Source organism: Mustelus asterias, chromosome 3 (genome assembly GCF_964213995.1).
Source record: "Mustelus asterias chromosome 3, sMusAst1.hap1.1, whole genome shotgun sequence".
In the NCBI taxonomy this organism is placed as follows: domain Eukaryota; kingdom Metazoa; phylum Chordata; class Chondrichthyes; order Carcharhiniformes; family Triakidae; genus Mustelus; species Mustelus asterias.
Window position 1 is genome coordinate 58,999,864 of NC_135803.1, and position 19,253 is coordinate 59,019,116.

General features: G+C 45.2%; 1 protein-coding gene across 1 annotated transcript in view; it reads right to left on the bottom strand.

The window, feature by feature from the left end:
- LOC144484093 (cholinesterase-like) overlaps positions 1-19,253 on the bottom strand; it is a 49,235-nt gene that overhangs the window by 10,972 nt on the left and 19,010 nt on the right. The gene's annotated exons all lie outside the window — the stretch shown is intronic.

Consider the following 19,253-nt stretch of genomic DNA (forward strand, 5'->3'; position numbering starts at 1 on the left):
GTGGTATTGTCACTGGACTAATAATCCAGATACCCAGGGTGATGCTCTGGTGACCTGGGTTTGAATCCCATCATGGTAGATGGCGAGATTTGAATTTTCTTTTTGAAAATAACTTTTGGCTAAGATCAAATATAGGATCAAGCCCAAGATCAGGTGTAACGCCTGTTCTTTTCAGCTTGGATCCATTATGTCTCTTGTGGAGACCACAAATTGGACTAAGTCTGAATTTGAATTGGTCTTTGGAGCAAGCAAGGAGGTGGATTAGGGGCTTGTGCAATGGCTTTGTAACTCTCAGAAAGCAATAAAATTTAAAATAGGGAATAGCTGGACATTGGTGCGGGAGGAGAGACTAGGGTGGCACAGTAGCAGAGTGGTTAGCACTGCTTTCTCTCAGTGCTAAGGACCCGAGTTCGAATTTGGCCTTGGGTGAATGTCTGTGTGGAGCTTGCATCTTCTCCCAATGTCTGCATGGGTTTCCTCCAGGTGCCTTGGTTTCCTCCCACAGTCCAAAGGTGTGCAGGTTAGATGGATTGGTTATGCTAAATTGCCCCTTAGGTGTCTAGGTTAGGAGGATTAGCCATGGTAAATATGCAGGATTATGGGGATTGAGGAAGTGGGGAGGCCTGGTGTCCTTTCGAAGAGTTGATGCAGCCTTGATGGGCTGAATGGCCTCCTTCTGCACTGCAGGGATTATATGAACTAAATAAATCCAATAAACCCTCAACAAAAAAAGAGCTCTGTCCTTTGGTTTCAACTTCGTCAACTGGTTTGGATCGTATTAACAGTAAATATCACTAAATTGTAACCCTTTACAAAATATACGTATACAACTTTCTGGAGAAATAATTTATTTGGTCAGCTAATGTCAGACAACAAATGAACTTGCTTGAAAATCTCCAAATTAAGCTATCGATATGTAGAGATCTTCAAACGTAGATTTTCACTGTGCACACTTTCTCTTCACAGGAAATGCTCCATTTATCAAATCCCAAATTGTTTAGTCATAAATTAACACAGACTAAGGATCAAGGACCCAAGTTGTGTGCATGATACTGTTGAAGATTAGCCAACTAGAAGAATGTAGCCTAAAAGTACAGAATTGGTAACTTTTTAGTATTTTCTTCTTTCCCTACTGGGACTTGCCTCTCCTTAAGGCACTGGTTTGCAAGATTATCTAGAGCCTCGTGAAAAGAATCCCAGTTCTCAGTGACCAGTCTACTTGCATCCATTAAAGATACCCATGGTACCTTCTTTCAATTTGGAAGATGCAGAAATGGAAGAAGTTCAAGATAACATGTTGTTAATTTAGAAAACATACAACCTGGAAGTCTGTGTTTGGCCAGCTGGAAAACTCTAGAAACAATTCAGACTCCTGCTTTTTATGGGATTCTATATAGACTAACTGTTTACCTCAGAACCTAAGTACAGATAAATTATCCCTTTCCATCTCTCACAACTTATCAAATACTCAGACCATTTTACAAACTCAAATCATATTCCCACAAAGCTTGTTTTTCTCTAAATAAAGGTAACTTGAGGACCTCAATTTTAAATGCCTCCCAGCACCCACACAAATAAGTGGCAAATGGTCAGGATCAAGTTATCAGTATTGAGCAATTCTACCCATTTAAAAATTAACAAAAACAAACCAGGTCATCAAATAGCTTGAAAAGGCAGGACGAAGTCTATTAACATCAAATGCTGAGCCCAGATTATATCATAATCACTGCAATTTAAATTTAACAAGAAGTGAATGGGAGACCTAATTTGTGAAATACCTGACAGCCAAGCTGAGGCAGATAGAACCATAGAACCATAGAAAATTACAGCTCAGAAACAGGCCTTTTGGCCCTTCTTGTCTGTGCCGAACCATTTTATGCCTAGTCCCACTGACCTGCACTTGGACCATATCCCTCCACACCCCTCTCATCCATGAACCCGTCCAAGTTTTTCTTAAATGTTAAAAGTGACCCCGCATTTACCACTTTATCCGGCAGCTCATTCCACACTCCCACCACTCTCTGCGTGAAGAAGCCCTAATATTCCCTTTAAACTTTTCTCCTTTCACCCTTAACGCATGCCCTCTGGTTGTTTTCTCCCCTAGCCTCAGCAGAAAAAGCCTGCTTGCATTCACTCTATCTATACCCATCAAAATCTTATACACCTCTATCAAATCTCCCCTCAATCTTCTACGCTCCAGGGAATAAAGTCCCAACCTATTCAATCTCTCTCTGTAACTCAGCTTCTCAAGTCCCGGCAACATCCTTGTGAACCTTCTCTGCACTCTTTCAATCTTATTTACATCCTTCCTGTAACTAGGTGACCAAAACTGTACACAATACTCCAAATTCGGCCTCACCAATGCCTTATATAACCTTACCATAACACTCCAACTTTTATACTCGATACTCCGATTTATAAAGGCCAATGTACCAAAGGCACTCTTTACGACCCTATCCACCTGTGACGTCACTTTTAGGGAATTCTGTACCTGTATTCCCAGATCCCTCTGTTCAACTGCACTCTTCAGAGTCCTACCATTTACCCTGTACGTTCTTCTTTGGTTTGTCCTTCCAAAGTGCAATATCTCACACTTGTCTGCGTTAAATTCCATTTGCCATTTTTCAGCCCATTTTTCTAGTTGGTCCAAATCCCTCTGCAAGCTTTGAAAACCTTCCTCACTGTCCACGACACCTCCAATCTTTGTATCATCAGCAAACTTGCTGATCCAATTGACCACATTATCATCCAGATCATTGATATAGATGACAAACAACAATGGACCCAACACCGATCCCTGCGGCACACCACTAGTCACAGGCCTCCACTCAGAGAAGCAATCCTCCACAACCACTCTCTGGCTTCTTCCATTGAGCCAGTGTCTAATCCAATTTACTACCTCCCCATGTATACCCAGCGACTGAACCTTCCTAACTAACCTCCCATGAGGGACCTTGTCAAAGGCCTTGCTGAAATCCAGAGAGACAACATCCACCGCCTTCCCTTCATCCACTTTCCTGGTAACCTCCTCGAAAAACTCTAATAGATTGGTCAAACATGACCTACCACGCACAAAGCCATGTTGACTTTCCCTAATAAGTCCCTGTCTATCCAATTATTTGTAGATCCTATCCCTTATCACACCTTCCAATAACTTGCCCACCACCGACGTCAAACTTACTGGCCAATAATTTCCCGGATTTCTTTTGGAACCTTTTTTAAACAACGGAACAACATGAGCCACCCTCTAATCATCCGGCACCTCCCCCGTGAATACTGACATTTTAAATATGTCTGCCAGGGCCCCTGCAAGTTCAACACTAGCTTCCCTCAAGGTCCGTGGGAATACCCTGTCCGGTCCTGGGGATTTATCCACTCTGATTTGCCTCAAGACAGCGAGCACCTCCTCCCCTTTAATCTGTAAAGGTTCCATGGCCTCCCTACCTGTTTGCCCTATTTCCGTAGACTCCATGCCCGTTTCCTCAGTAAATACGGACGCAAAAAAACCATTTAGTATCTCCCCCATCTCTTTTGGTTCCATACACAGTGTACCACTCTGGTCTTCAAGAGGACCAACTTTATCCCTCACTATCCTTTTGCTCCTAACATACCTATAGAAGCTCTTTGGATTTTCCTTCACTCTGTCTGCCAAAGCAACCTCATGTCTTCTTTTAGCCCTCCTGATTTCCCTCTTAAGTAGCTTCTTGCACTTTTTATACTCCTCGAGCATCTGATGTGTTCCTTGCTGCCTGTACATTTCATACAACTCTCTCTTCCTCTTAATCAGTGTTACAATCTCCCTCGAGAACCAAGGTTCCTTATCCCTATTTACTTTGCCTTTAATCCTGACAGGAACATACAAACTCTGCACTCTCAAAATTTCTCCTTTGAAGGCCTCCCACTTTCCATTTACATCCTTACCAGAGAACAGCCTGTGCCAATCCACACTTCCCAGATCCCTTCTCATTTCATCAAATTTGGCCTTTTTCCAGTTCAGAACTTCAACCCGAGGACCAGATCTATCCTTATCCACGATCAGGTTGAAACTAATGGCATTATGATCACTGGATCCAAAGTGTTCCCTCACACTCACATCCATCACCTGCCCTAACTCATTTCCCAATAGGAGATCCAATATCGCATCCTCTCTCGTTGGCACCTCTATATACTGATGTAGAAAATTCTCCTGAACACATTTTACAGACTCTACCCCGTCTAAACCTTTAACAGTATGCGAGTCCCAATCTATATGTGGAAAATTAAAATCCCCTACTATCACAACTTTGTGTTTCTTGCAGTTGTCAGCTATCTCTCCGCTGATTTGCTCCTCCAATTCTCGCTGACTATTGGGTGGTCTATAATACAAGCCCATTAATGTGGTCATACCTTTCCTGTTTCTCAGCTCCACCCATAGGGCCTCTGTAGACAAGCTCCCTAATCTATCCTGCCTGAGTACTGCTGTAACATTTTCCCTGACCAACAATGCCACCCCCCCACCTTTTATCCCTCTGCCTCTATCCCGCCTGAAACATTGGAACCCTGGAACATTGAGCTACCAGTCCTGCCCCTCCTGTAGCCAAGTTTCACTAATGGCTATAATGTCATATTTCCATGTGTCTATCCACGCCTTCAGCTCATCTGCCTTCCCCACAATACTCCTGGCATTGAGATAGACACACCTCAAAAAATTATTTCCACCACACTCTACAGATGTCGTCAAAGTAAATGCTGGAGACTTACTCCTTTTACAAATCTCAGGTTTTACAGGGAAGCCTTCAGTGTGACTCAGTGCTGATGTTCTCATTCCTGGTCTATAAATTATATTATTGATAAAGAGCGAGGAATTGTTATATGAATATATAAGCTGGGATGCTACATTCATTGCCCCATTGCAGTCATGCACCAAGTAACAATGTATCAATCTATCAGTTCACCAGTCACACACACAGCTGAAAGAAATACATTCAGTGAAGCTCCAGCATTGAGTCGAAAGTGTTTTTATTTCTAACTTACGGAAAGCAAAAGATAAAAAAGCATGGTGAGAGCGGTTGTTAAATCCATACATTGAACAAATTTCATGATGAATTAGATTGAAAAATCAATGAATTAATGCCAGAGAGATAGGCTGAAATTTTCCAGTGGTTCACACTGGTGGGATCTTCTGGTCCCGCCAACAGCGCACACCCACCACAGTGGTGTGGTGTGCAGACAACGGTAATCTCATTAACAACAGCGGGACCAGAAGATCCCAACATCGGAGGACAGCATGCCACCTCGTGCTGGTGCAGAGGCCTGACAATAAGACCACTAGACATAGGAGCAGAATTAGGCCACTCAGCCCTTCGAGTTTGCTCCGCCATTCAATCATGGCTGATATTTTTCTCATCCCCATAACTCCTGATTAATCAGGAATCTATCTATCTCTGACTTAAAGACATTCAATAACCTGGCCTCCACAGCCTTCTGCAGCAAAGGGTTCCACAGATTCATCACTCTCTGGGTGAAGAAATTCTTCCTAATCTCTGTTTTAAAGGATCGTCCCTTTTGTCTGATTCTAGTTTTTCCTACTGGTGAAAACATCCTCTCTATGCCCACTCTATCCAGGCCTTGCAGTGTCCTTTCACTAAGACCCCTCCCTCATCCTTCTAAATTCCAATGAGTGCAGACCCAGAGTCCTAAACCGTTCCTCATACGACAAGCTCTTCATTCCAGGGATTATTCTTTTGAACCTCCTCTGGACTCTTTCCAAGGCCAGCACATCCTTCCTTAGATACAGGGCCCAAAAGTGCTCACAATACTCCAAATGGGGTTTGACCAGAGCTTTATATAGCCTCAGAAGTACATCCCTGCTCTTGGATTCTCGCCCTCTCGACATGAATGCTAACATTGCATTTGCCTTCCTAACTGCCGACTGAACCTGCATGTTAACCTGAAGCGAATTTTGAACAAGAAGTCTCAAGTCCCTTTGTGCTTCTGATTTCTTAAGCATTTCCCCATTTAGAAAATAGTCTATGCCTCCATTCCTCCAACCTCACACTTTTCCACATTGTATTCCATCTGTCACTTCTTTGCCCACTCTCCTAGCCTGTCCAAGTCCTTCTGCAGCTCCCCTGCTTCCTCAATACTATCTGGCCCTCTACATATCTTTGTATAAGCTGCAAACTTCGCAACAGTGCTTTTAGTTCCTTCTTCCAAATCATTAATGTATACTATGAAAAGTTGTGGTCCCAGCTCCGACCCCTGAGGCATACCACTAGTCACCGGCTGCCATCCTGAAAAAACCCTTTATCCCCACTCTGTCTTCTGCCAGTCAGCCAATCCTCAATGCATGCCAGGATCTTATCCTTAACACCATGGGCTCTTAACTTATTTAACAGTCTCTTATGCGGCACCTTGTCAAAAGCCTTCTGGAAATCTAAATAAATCACGTCACTGGTTCTCCTCTATCTAACTTCCTTGTTACCACCTCAAAGAACTCGAACAGATTTGTCAGGCATGACCTCCACTTGACAAAGCTGTGCAGACTCAGTCCTATTTTATCCTGCACTTCCAAATATACTGCGATCTCATTTTAATAATGGACAGACTAACCGGCCTATAATTTCCCATCTGCTGACTCCCTCCCTTCTTAAACAGCGGTGTTACATTAGCTACTTTCCAGTCCTCTGGGACCCTCCCTGCCTCCAGTGATTCCGGAAAGATCATCACCAATGCCTCCACAATTTCCTCATCTATCTCTTTTAGAACCCTGGGGTGTAGTCCATCCGGTCCAGATGACTTATCCACCTTCAGACCTTTCAGTTTCCCCAGAACCTTCTCCGTAGTGATGGTCACTACACTCACTTGTGCCCCCCCCGATTCTGCTGGAACTTTGGCATCCAACTGGTATCTTCCATCATGAAGACTGATGCAAAGTAACTATTCAGTTCCTCAGCCATGTTTCCCCCCTATTATTACTTCTCCAGCCTCATTTTCCAGTGGTCCAATGGTTATTTTTGCCTCTCTTACCTTTAATATATTGAAAAAAACTCTTCCCATCTTCTTTTATATTACTAGCTAGCTTACACTCATATTTCATCTCCCCCCCCCCCTCTTATTGCTTTCCAATCATCCTCTGCTCAATTTTAAAGGCTTCCCACTAATCCTCACCACTTTGTATGCTTTTTCTTTTGCTTTTATGTTGTCCTTGACTTCCCCCGTCAGCCATGGATGCATCGTCCTCCCCTCAGCATGTTTCCTCCTCCTTGGGATGAATTTCTGTTGTGCCTCCTGAATAACCCCCAAAAACGCCACTGTCTTCTCTGCTAGGCTCCCTGTTCAATCAACGCTGATGTGGAGATGCTGGCGTTGGACTGGGGTAAGCACAGTAAGAAGTCTCACAACACCAGGTTAAGGTCCAACAGGTGTATTTGTTGGCACAAGCTTTCGGAGTGTCGCTTCTTCTTCAGGTGAGCAACTCTGGCGCTGGGGGGGGGGGGACCCGTGCAGGCAGTGCTTTGGGGCGGGGGGGGGAACCGTGTGGGCAGTGTTTTGGGGGGGGCGGGGGGGAACCCGTGCAGGCAGCATTGGGGGTGGGGGGGTGGACCCGTGCAGGCAGCGCTGGGGGGAGGTGGGGGACCCGTGCGGACAGCACCTGGGGGACGGGGGGACGGACGACCTGTGCAGGCAACGCTGGGGAGAGTACCCGTGCGGACAGCGCTGGGGGGGGGGGGGGGGTGTGCAGACAGCGCTGGGGCAGTGGGGGGGTGGGGTGGAGACCTGTGCGGACAACGCTGGGGGGGGGAGGGAGCACTGCGGCGGTGGGGGGAGATCAGTGCGGACAGCGCTGACAGACTCTGGGCAGCTCCTCCCTCATGTCTTTGTAGTTAGCTTCATTTAATTGTAATACTGTTACATCTGATTCCAGCTTCTTCCTCTCAAACTGCAGGAAAAATTGCATCATATTGCGGTCAGTACTCCCCAAGTGTTCCTTCACTTTAAGTTCCCTAATCAAGTCTGCCTCATTACACATCACCAAATCCAGAATTGTCTGTTCCCTCGTAGACTCTATCACAAGCTGCTCCAAAGAAAATCTTAGACATTCCACAAATTCCTTTCCTTGGGATCCACTCCCGACCTGATTTTCCCAGTCCACCTACATATTGAAGTCCCCCATGATAATTGTAATATTTCCTTTTTTTTATATTAATTTTCCATCTCCCGATTTATTTTCTGCCCCACATCCTGAATACTGCTCGGGGGCCTGTACATAACTCCCATCAGGGTCTTTTTACCTTTGCGATTCCTCAACTCTACCCACAGAGATTCTATGCCTTCTGATCCTATATCGCTTTTTGTTATCGATTTAACTTCATTCCTTACTAACAATGTAACCCCACCCCCTTTGCCCATCTGCCTGTCCTTTCGATAGGACACATATCCTTGGATATTTAGATCCTTGCCCTAATCCCCTTGCAGCCACGTCTCTGTGATGCCCACAAATCGTATCGGCCAATTTCAATGTGCGCAACAAGCTCATTTACCTTGTTCCGTATACTGCGTGCATTTAGGTACAACACCCTCAATCCTGCATTGACCACCTCCCTTCTCATACTTGTCACCTTTTTTTGCTCTGCCCGAGGTTAGATTCCTGCCATCTTCTATACTTTGTTTTATTACGTGGTCTGGAAACTTTACTAATTTCTCCTGAGCCCTCGGCTCCTTTAACTAGTTGAATGTCCTCATCATTAACCTGCACTTCTACCCTCTCCTTTAACTTTGATTTTTTAATTCTCCATACAACTGAACCCTACCCCTCCATTACTTAGTTTAAAGCCCTATCTACAGCCCTAGTTACACGGTTCACCGGGACTCTGGTCCCAGCATGATTCAGATGAAGACCGTCCCATCAGAACAGGTCCCCTTTTCCCTAATACTAATGCCAATGTCCCATAAATTCAAACCCATTCTTCCCACACCAATCTTTGAACCATGCATTTACCTCCTTAATCTTATTGATCCTGTGCCAATTAGCTTGAGGCTCAGGTAGTAATCTAGAGATTGTTACTTATTGGTTCTGCTTTTCAATTTAGTTCCTAGCTGTTCATACTCCCCAAGCAGAACCTCCAATCCTGTTTTACCTGTCATTGGTACCTAGGTGGACCATGACAACTGGATCTTTACCCTCCCACTCCAGGTTCCACTGCAGCCCAGATGAGATATCCCGAACCCGAGCACCAGACAGGCAACACAACCTTCGGGATTCTCGATCCTGGTCACAAAGAACAGTGTCAATGCCCCTAACTGTACCATCCCCAATTACGATTACATTTCTTTGTTCTTCCTCCACCTGAACGGCTCCCTGTACCATGGTGCCATGATCAGTTAGCTTATCCTCCCGTGCCTTACTAACCTTATTGAGTTTTTTGAGAAAGTGACCAAGGAGGTGGATGGGGGCAAGGCAGTGGACGTGGTATATATGGATTTTAGTAAGGCGTTTGATAAGGTTCACCATGGTAGGCTTCTGCAGAAAATGCAGATGTATGGGATTGGGGGTGATCTAGGAAATTGGATCAGGAATTGGCTAGCGGATAGGAAACAGAGGGTGGTGGTTGATAGTAAATATTCATCATGGAGTGCGGTTACAAGTGGTGTACCTCAGGGATCTGTTTTGGGGCCACTGCTGTTTGTAATATTTATTAATGATCTGGATGAGGGTATAGTTGGGTGGATTAGCAAATTTGCTGATGACACCAAAGTCGGTGGTGTGGTAGACAGTGAGGAAGGGTGTCGTAGTTTGCAGGAAGACTTAGACAGGTTGCAAAGTTGGGCCGAGAGGTGGCGGATGGAGTTTAATGCGGAGAAGTGTGAGGTAATTCACTTTGGTAGGAATAACAGATGTGTTGAGTATAGGGCTAACGGGAGGACTTTGAATAGTGTGGAGGAGCAGAGGGATCTAGGTGTATGTGTGCATAGATCCCTGAAAGTTGGGAATCAAGTAGATAAGGTTGTTAAGAAGATATATGGTGTCTTGGCGTTTATTGGTAGGGGGATTGAATTTAGGAGTCGTAGCGTTATGTTGCAACTGTACACAACTCTGGTGCGGCCGCACTTGGAGTACTGTGTGCAGTTCTGGTCCCCACATTACAGGAAGGATGTGGAGGCTTTGGAGAGGGTGCAGAGGAGGTTTACCAGGATGTTGCCTGGTATGGAGGGGAGATCCTATGAGGAGAGGCTGAGGGATTTGGGATTGTTTTCGCTGGAAAGGCGGCGGCTAAGAGGGGATCTTATTGAAACATATAAGATGATTAGAGGTTTAGATAGGGTGGATAGTGATAGCCTTTTTCCTCTGATGGAGAAATCCAGCACGAGGGGGCATGGCTTTAAATTGAGGGGGGGTAGTTATAGAACCGATGTCAGGGGTAGGTTCTTTACCCAGAGGGTGGTGAGGGATTGGAATGCCCTGCCAGCATCAGTAGTAAATGCGCCTAGTTTGGGGGCGTTTAAGAGATCCGTAGATAGGTTCATGGACGAAAAGAAATTGGTTTAGGTTGGAGGGTCACAGTTTTGTTTTTTTTTAAACTGGTCGGTGCAACATCGTGGGCCGAAGGGCCTGTTCTGCGCTGTAATGTTCTATGTTCTATGTTCTATGTACCCGTTCCCGTCCACACAGGGAGCAAGAATCTCAAACCTGTTGTACAAATTCAGGAACTGAGGCTCCTGCAACCCTACCTCCTGGATCCCTCTACCTGCCTCACTCGCAGCCACACCCTCCTGTCCCTGGCCAAATTCAAGGTATTTATTCTAAAGAGTGTGACTGCCTCCTGGAACACAGCGTCCAGGTATCTCTCCCCCTCCCTGATGTGTCGCAGCATCCGAAGCTCAGAATCCAGCTCATCCACTCTGAGCCAGAGTTCCTCAAGCAACCAACACTTACTAAAGACATGCTCACTGGGAACCACAACGGGGTCCACCAGCTCCCACGTCATGCATGAACAACACATCACCTGACCCTCCATCTCTATCAATGTTCCCCATAGAGAGAGAAAAACTGAGCGAATTGTGTGAAAATGAAAGGGCAGCAGCAGCAATAAAGACACAGTTCTAGCCCATGATGATCTGGGGGGCTGATGGTATTAAAGTGTCATTTCAGAACTTTAAACAAAGACGGGTTGAAATATTTTGTAGCTTTCTAATAGGCACTAGGGAAGAGGAAATGTACAACTCCATCCTTTTGTAGGCAAGAGAAAAAAAGTGTTAAATTGGTTTAACAGTTGGGAGCTAAGTGAAACTAACAGCAGAATCCAAACAAAACCTTTTGAAAAATTTAGCACATATCTCCAGCCAAAGTCAAAACATCAGATCTACCAATATAAATTTCAACATCTGAGGGGCGATCCTCCCAAAAAATTTGAAGTGTTGCATTCGCGTGAAAACTGAAGTAAATCAGTGGGAGTTCAGGGAAGAATCTCCCACACTCTGCACTGCTAAATGCAGTAGTGTAAATCACGTTGGAAATCAGTGGGCAGGGCCTATTCCCACTGGATAGGCCAACAGCATAGCATTGAGAGGGCCACTTCGCATGTGCCGATCTGTCAGTACTGAGATCGGCGCATGCGCAGTGGCCCCCCAATTGTTGGCCAGCTCCGCAATCACTGCAATGCCAGTGCTCTGCCACCCGCCCCCTCCCCCCCATGGCCCGATCGCTAGCTACCCAAGCATGCCAAGAGCCAACCTCAACCTCCCAGCCCCGATCTCCCCCCCCAACTCCGATGGCTAGCTCCAAACGCTGAACTCCCTCTGCTCGCGATCTGTATGCAGAGTGGCAACATGAACCCCCACCGATGCCATCAGAGTTTCCAAGCCCATCAGGCCCTGCTCCCATGGCACTGCGCTATGTCCAATGTGCTGTGCCATGGTGCCCCTTGGACATTGGCACTTTGCCCCTTGGGCAGTGCCAGATGGCCCAGTTTGGCACTGCCAAGGTACCAACATCCAGGGGGGCACCCCCCACCGCCCGACCCTCTGAGGGACCCCGATTGCTGGAGTGAAGGGAGGGCAAGGCCGGGCTTCCAGCTCCCCAGTCGTGGGGAGCTACTGTAACCCCGCTGGAGTGAAATACTTCTGGCGGGGCAGGGGGAGTGGCAGAGAGGGTCACTAATATTTTAGCGCAGCAGGCCGGGAGAATCTCACTGTGGCTGATTGGCGGGGTTTGCACGAGCGTGCATGTTTCTCAGCACCTGATTTCCGGTGGCATCTGCTCTGTGCCAGAAAATCGTCAGGGAGACGCAAGATTATTAAAATCGTAATTTACATTAATTTTATTTAAATTATATAATATAAGAACTAGGAGCAGGAGGTGGTCATCTGGTCCCTCGAGCCTGCTCCGCCATTCAATAAGATCTTGGCTGATCTTTTCGTGGACTCAGCTCCACTTACCCGCCCACTCACCATAACCCTTAATTCCTTTACTGTTCAAAAATTTATCTATCCTTGCCTTAAAATCATTCAATAAGTTAGCCTCAACTGCTTCACTGGGCAGGGAATTCCACAGATTCACAACCCTTTGTGTGAAGAAATTCCTCCTCAGCTCAGTCCTAAATCTGCTCCACCTTATTTTGAGGCCCTGCCCCCCCTCGTCCTAGTTTCACCTGCCAGTGGAAACAACTTCCCTGCTTCTATCTTATCTATTCCCTTCATAATTTTTTAATGTTTCTATAAGATCTCCCCTCATTCTTCTGAAATCCAATGAGTATAGCCCCAGTCTACTCAGTCTCTCCTCATAAGCCAACCCTCTCAACTCCGGAATCAACCTAGTGAATCTCCTCAGCACCCCCTCCAGTGCCAGTATATCCTTTCTCAAGTAAAGAGACCAAAACTGTACACAGTACACCAGCCTCATCAGCACCTTATACAGCTGCAACATAATCTTGCTCTTTTTAAACTTCATCCCTCTTGCAATAAAGGACAAAATTCCATTTACCTTCTTAATTACCTGCTGCACCTGCAAACCAACTCCTTGAGATTCCTGCACAAGGACACCCAGGTCCCTCTGCACAGCAGCATGCTGCAATTTTTTACCATTTAAATAATAGTCCATTTTGCTGTCATTCCAACCAAAATGAATGACGTCACATTTACCAACATTGTACTCCATCTGCCAGACCCTTGCCCACTCACTTAGACTATCTATATCCCTTTGCAGACTTTCAGCGTCCTCTGCACACTTTGCTCTGCCGCTCATCTTAGTGTCATCAGCGAATTTTGACACACTACACTTGGTCCCCAACTCCAAATCATCTATGTAAATCGTAAACAATTGCGATCCCAACATTGATCCGCGGCACACCACTAGTCACTGATCGCCAACCAGAAAAACACCCATTTACCCCCACTCTTTGCTCTCTTAGTTAACCAATCCTCGACCCATGCTAATATATTACCCGTAACACCGTGCACCTTTATCTTATGTAGCAGTCTTTGGTGTGGCACCTTGTCAAATGCCTTCTGGAAATCCAGAAACACCACATCCACAGGTTCCCCACTGTCCACTGCACATGCAATGTTCTCAAAGAATTCCACCAAATTAGTCAAACATGACCTGCCCTTCATGAACCCATGCTGCAGCTTACCAATGGGACAATTTATATTCAGATGTCTCGCTATTTCTTCCTTGATGATAGATTCAAGCATTTTCCCGACTACAGAAGTTAAGCTAACCAGCCTATAATTACCCATCTTCTGTCTACCTCCTTTTTTAAACAGTGGCGTCACATTTGCTGTTTTCCAATCTGCGGGAACCACCCCAGAGTCCAGCGAATTTTGGTAAATTACCACTAGTGTATTTGCTATTTCCCCCACCATCTCTTTTAGTACCCTGGGATGCATTCCATCAGGGCCAGGAGACTTGTCTATCTTTAGCCCCATTAGTTTGCCCAACACCACCTCTTTCATGATAATAGTTTCTAAGTCCTCAACTGCCATAGCCTTCCTGTCATCAATTTTTGGCATGTTATTTGTGTCTTCCACTGTGACACAAAATACCTGTTCAATGCCTCAGCCATTTTCTCATTTCCAATTATTAAATCCCCCTTCTCATCCTCTAAAGGACCAATACTTACTTTAGCCACTCTTTCGTTTTATATATTTGTAGAAACTTTTGCTATCTGTTTTTATATTGAGCTAGTTTATTCTCATAATCCATCTTACTTTTCTTTATAGCTTGTTTTGTGGCTTTCTGTTGGCCTTTAAAGATTTCCCAATCCTTTAGTTTCCCACTACTCTTTGCCACTTTGTATGCATTTTCTTTCAATTTGATACCTTCCTTTATTTCCTTAGATATCCATGGCTGATTATCTCTTTTTCTACAGTCCTTCCTTATCACTGGTATATATTTTTGCTGAGCACTGTGAAAGATCGCTTTGAAAGTCCTGCACTGTTCCGCAATTGTCCCACCATAAAGGTTTTGTTCCCAGTCTTCCTTAGCAAACGCTTCCCTCATCCCTTTGTAGTCTCCTTTGTTTAAGCACAAGACACTGGTATTGGATTTTACCTTCTCACGTTCCATCTTATTTTAAATTCAACCATACTATGATCGCTTCTTCCAAGAAGACCCCTAACTGTAAGATCAGTGATTATTCCTGTCTCATTACACAGGACCAGATCTAGGATAGCTTGCCTCCTCATAGGTTCCATTACATACTGTTCAAGGAAGCTATTGCGGATCCATTCTATGAACTTCTCCTCAAGGCTGCCTTGACCTACCTGGTTTGAGCAATTGATATGTAGATTAAAATCCCCCATGATAATTGCTGGACCATTTTTACATGCATCAGTTATTTCTTGCCCCACCGCGATATTATTTGGTGGCCTATAGATGACACCTATCAGTGACTTTTTCTCCTTTCTATTTCTAATTTCCACCCAAATGGATTCAACCTTTTTTTCCACAGAACCTATATCATCTCTCACTACCACCCTGATGTCATCCTTAAATATCAGAGCTACAGCACCTCCCTTACCTTCCTATAAGTCCCTCCAAACAGTCTGATACCCCTGGATATTTAACTCCCAGTCATGGCCATCCTGCAACCATGTCTCTGTAATGGCCACCAAATCACATTTGTTCGCAATGATTTGTGCCGTCAACTCATTTGCCTCGTTTCAAATGCTACGAGTGTTCAGATAAAGTGCCCTTATGCTAGTTTTTGTACCTTCTTTTTGAATTCTAACACTTCTATTCATAGCATCTCCTGAGTTCTCCTTCCTTTTAACTTTTTTCCTGACTTTTGATGCAGTTGAAACCTTCTCCCCACATTTTGTCTTTGCTCCCTCTTCTCAGACTCCTTACATTAGGTTCTCATCCCCCGGCATATTAGTTGAAATCTTCCTCATCCGCTCTAGCAAACACCCCCCCTAGGGCAGTGGTTCCCAAAGGGTGCGGCACGCCACACTGGTGCGGCGAGAGAGGATGGCAAGTGTGGCAGGAAGATTCAAGGACAAAGAAACATTTAAACATGGATAGATATTTTTCCAAAGTGAGAGCAAGAGCACCAAGTGATGCTGAGGACGATCCGAGTCCATGTTGTGAACCAGAATCGCCGTGTTGAAGAAGTCGTTTAATTCTACACCAGTAGCAGGCCCAACCAAACCTCCAAAAAATAAAGTTTGTCGACAATATATGGATAGCTATCTGAGTCTCGGTTTCACATGGACTGGAGATGAAAACATACCTCGGCCTATGTGTTTGATCTGTGGTGAGAAGCTTTCCCATTCCAATATGGTCCCAAGCAAGATGAAAATACATGTGTTGTCAAAACATGGAAATCTGGCAAACAAGGATGTTCAATATTTTGAAAGGCTTTTGGAGCAGCAGAAATGCCAACGACCATATTTCGAAAAAAGAATGACAGTCTCAGATAAGATGCAGATTGTATCTTACCAAGTGGTTGATTTGATTGCTCAACAGACAAAACCACATATAATAGCTGAAAAATTGATTCAGCCTGCCTGTGAAAACTTTGTTTGGTGATGATGCTGAGTGAGAAGTTATGGAAATTCCTTTATCTGATAATACAATTCGCAGAAGAATAGTTGATATGTCAGCTAATATTGAGAAGCGTGTTTCCAAAAGTATGAAGAATTCTAAATTTGCCATTCAAGTTGATGAATCGACCGACATTAGTGCAAAAGCCCAGTTGTTTGCCTATATCAGATTCATTCACAATGATGAAATAATCTCACAGTTTCTATTTTGCAAGGAACTTGAAAAACATACCAAAGGACAAGATATTTTCCAAACCTTGTCTGAGTATTTGGAAAAAGTTGAGATTTCATGGGATTCTTGTATTGGAAGTTGTACGGATGGAACACCATGTATGATAGGGAATGTGAGAGGCTTGGCGGCACTCATCAAACAGAAAAATCCAGATGTAATATCAACTCACTGTTTTTTTTTTACACAGAGAGGCATTAATCACCAAGACCCTTGTAGCTGATTGAAGTTGGTTCTAGATCAGACTGTGCGCATTGTGAACTTCAAAGCAAAACCACTAAGCGCGCGGTTATTTGCTCAACTCTGCAAAGACATGGAATCAAAACATCAATGCCTACTTCTGCACTCGGAAGTTCGCTGGATGTCCCGCAGAAAAGTTTTAAATCGTGTGATGGAACTGAAGAACTAATTAAGAGAATTTTGGGAACAAGAAGGGAACCCATTGTACCACCAACTGGATGACAATGAGCTGGCATATTTGGCCGATATCTTTTCCCGGTTGAATGTGCTCAATGCCAGTATGAAAGGCCGCGATGACAATATCCTCACAACTACAGACAAACTAACTGCATTCAAAAAAAAGCTTCAGCTCTGGCTCGGAAGTGCGATGCAACATAACCTCGAAACGTTCCCACTGGTAAAAAGTTTTAAAACGAGCAATGAATTGTACGGCCTCATACAGGAACATCTTGCAACACTGGTAGAAAAGATTGATCATTACTTCCCATCGTTGTCTACAGAAAAATTCGACTGGGTTAGAGACCCTTTGCGAATTCCAGCTGTTCAGGTCTGACATTGGATGACGAGGAGGAAATGGCCTGCATTTCGAGTGATCGCACCTTGAAAATGAAACACGGGAATATGCCACTGGACTCTTTTTGGATATACAACCAGAAACAGTATCCACGCATCTCTTCAAGAGCATTAGCTATTCTTCTACAGTTCTCCACGACATATTGTTGTGAACAGGGATTTTCAGCTCTGACAAATATCAAAGACCAGAAAACAGAAAGGCTTCTTTGTGTTGATGAGGAGATGAGAGTTTGTTTGTCTCAAATTAGACATAATATAAATGAGATTACCCGACAAAAAACAAGCTCACACCTCTCATTGAGTTTGTATACTTACTTAAGGTTACATATGTAAGAGGCTCGTCTATAAGTATATTTTGGGAATGAATCATGTTTTTATGTAGCTGCATTGTTTTATACTTTCTGGATGTCCCATGATCATATTATAAAGTAGTTGTGTTCTGTGTTATGAATCAAACACTGCTAGGAATTGTTTTTTCTTGTTTTTGAATGTATTTCTTATCAATAAAAAATTCGGTATGGCGCGAGCAAATTTTTATTCTGAAAGTGCGGCCCAGTGAAAAAAGTTTGGGAACCACTGCCCTAGGGCATCAGTCCCAGTCCTGCCCAGGTGTAACCTGTCCAATTTGTACAGGTCCCACCTCCCCCAGAACGGGTCCCAATGCCCCAGGAATCTGAAACCCTGCCCCTGACACCGTCTCTTCAGCCACATATTTATCTGATATATCCTGTCATTTCTACTGACTGGCACGTGGCACGGGCCTTGGACTGAAGTCTTCGAGCCCACTAGCCTTTCCCACCCTGCCAGAGTGTTTCACTCCAGTGGGGATTAAACCAGCTCCCCACTTTCAGGGAACGAGCGGCCTGACCCCGCTGGAGTGAAGGGGGTCAATCGGGGCCCCCCAAGTGGTTGGACCGTGGGCAGGTGGTGCCCCCTGAGCATGGGTATGCCAGCAGTGCCAGCCTATGCCCCCAGCCCTGCCTAAGGGGCAAAGTGCCAATGCCCGGGTTTGGGGGGTCAGCCTCCTGGGCAGGGGGGGGGGGGTTGGGGCACTGCGGGTGGGAGGTTCGGGACTGCGGGGTGGGGAGGGGGGTTGATTACTGTCGGAGGGGGCTTACTGTTGGGGAGGCTGGAGATCGGGGTGGGATGGGGGGCAGTGAACTAGCTGTGCGGGGGTAGCGGGGCTGCTAGCAATCGAGCTGGCTGGCAATTGGTGAGGGGCCACTGCACATGCGCTGATCTCGGCACTGACAGATCAGCGCATGTGCAGTCGCCCACTCAGCACGCCGATTTCAGCCTCTCCAGCAAGAATAGGCCACACCTCTGGAAAATGTAATGATATTCACACTGGTGGCCTCTGCAGTGCACAGAGTGTGGGAGATTCTTCTCTGAATTCCCACTGAATTACTCCAGTTTTCACACGAATTCAACACTTCAAATTTTTCTGGGAGAATTCTGCCCCAGATATCCCAAAACTGATCTTCTGGCAACCAAGCATTGAACATAGAACATAGAACATAGAACATTACAGCGCAGAACAGGCCCTTCGGCCCACGATGTTGCACCGACCAGTTAAAAAAAAAAACTGTGACCCTCCAACCTAAACCAATTTCTTTTCGTCCATGAACCTATCTACGGATCTCTTAAACGCCCCCAAACTAGGCGCATTTACTACTGATGCTGGCAGGGCATTCCAATCCCTCACCACCCTCTGGGTAAAGAACCTACCCCTGACATCGGTTCTATAACTACCCCCCCTCAATTTAAAGCCATGCCCCCTCGTGCTGGATTTCTCCATCAGAGGAAAAAGGCTATCACTATCCACCATATCTAAACCTCTAATCATCTTATATGTTTCAATAAGATCCCCTCTTAGCCGCCGCCTTTCCAGCGAAAACAATCCCAAATCCCTCAGCCTCTCCTCATAGGATCTCCCCTCCATACCAGGCAACATCCTGGTAAACCTCCTCTGCACCCTCTCCAAAGCCTCCACATCCTTCCTGTAATGTGGGGACCAGAACTGCACACAGTACTCCAAGTGCGGCCGCACCAGAGTTGTGTACAGTTGCAACATAACGCTACGACTCCTAAATTCAATCCCCCTACCAATAAACGCCAAGACACCATATGCCTTCTTAACAACCTTATCTACTTGATTCCCAACTTTCAGGGATCTATGCACACATAC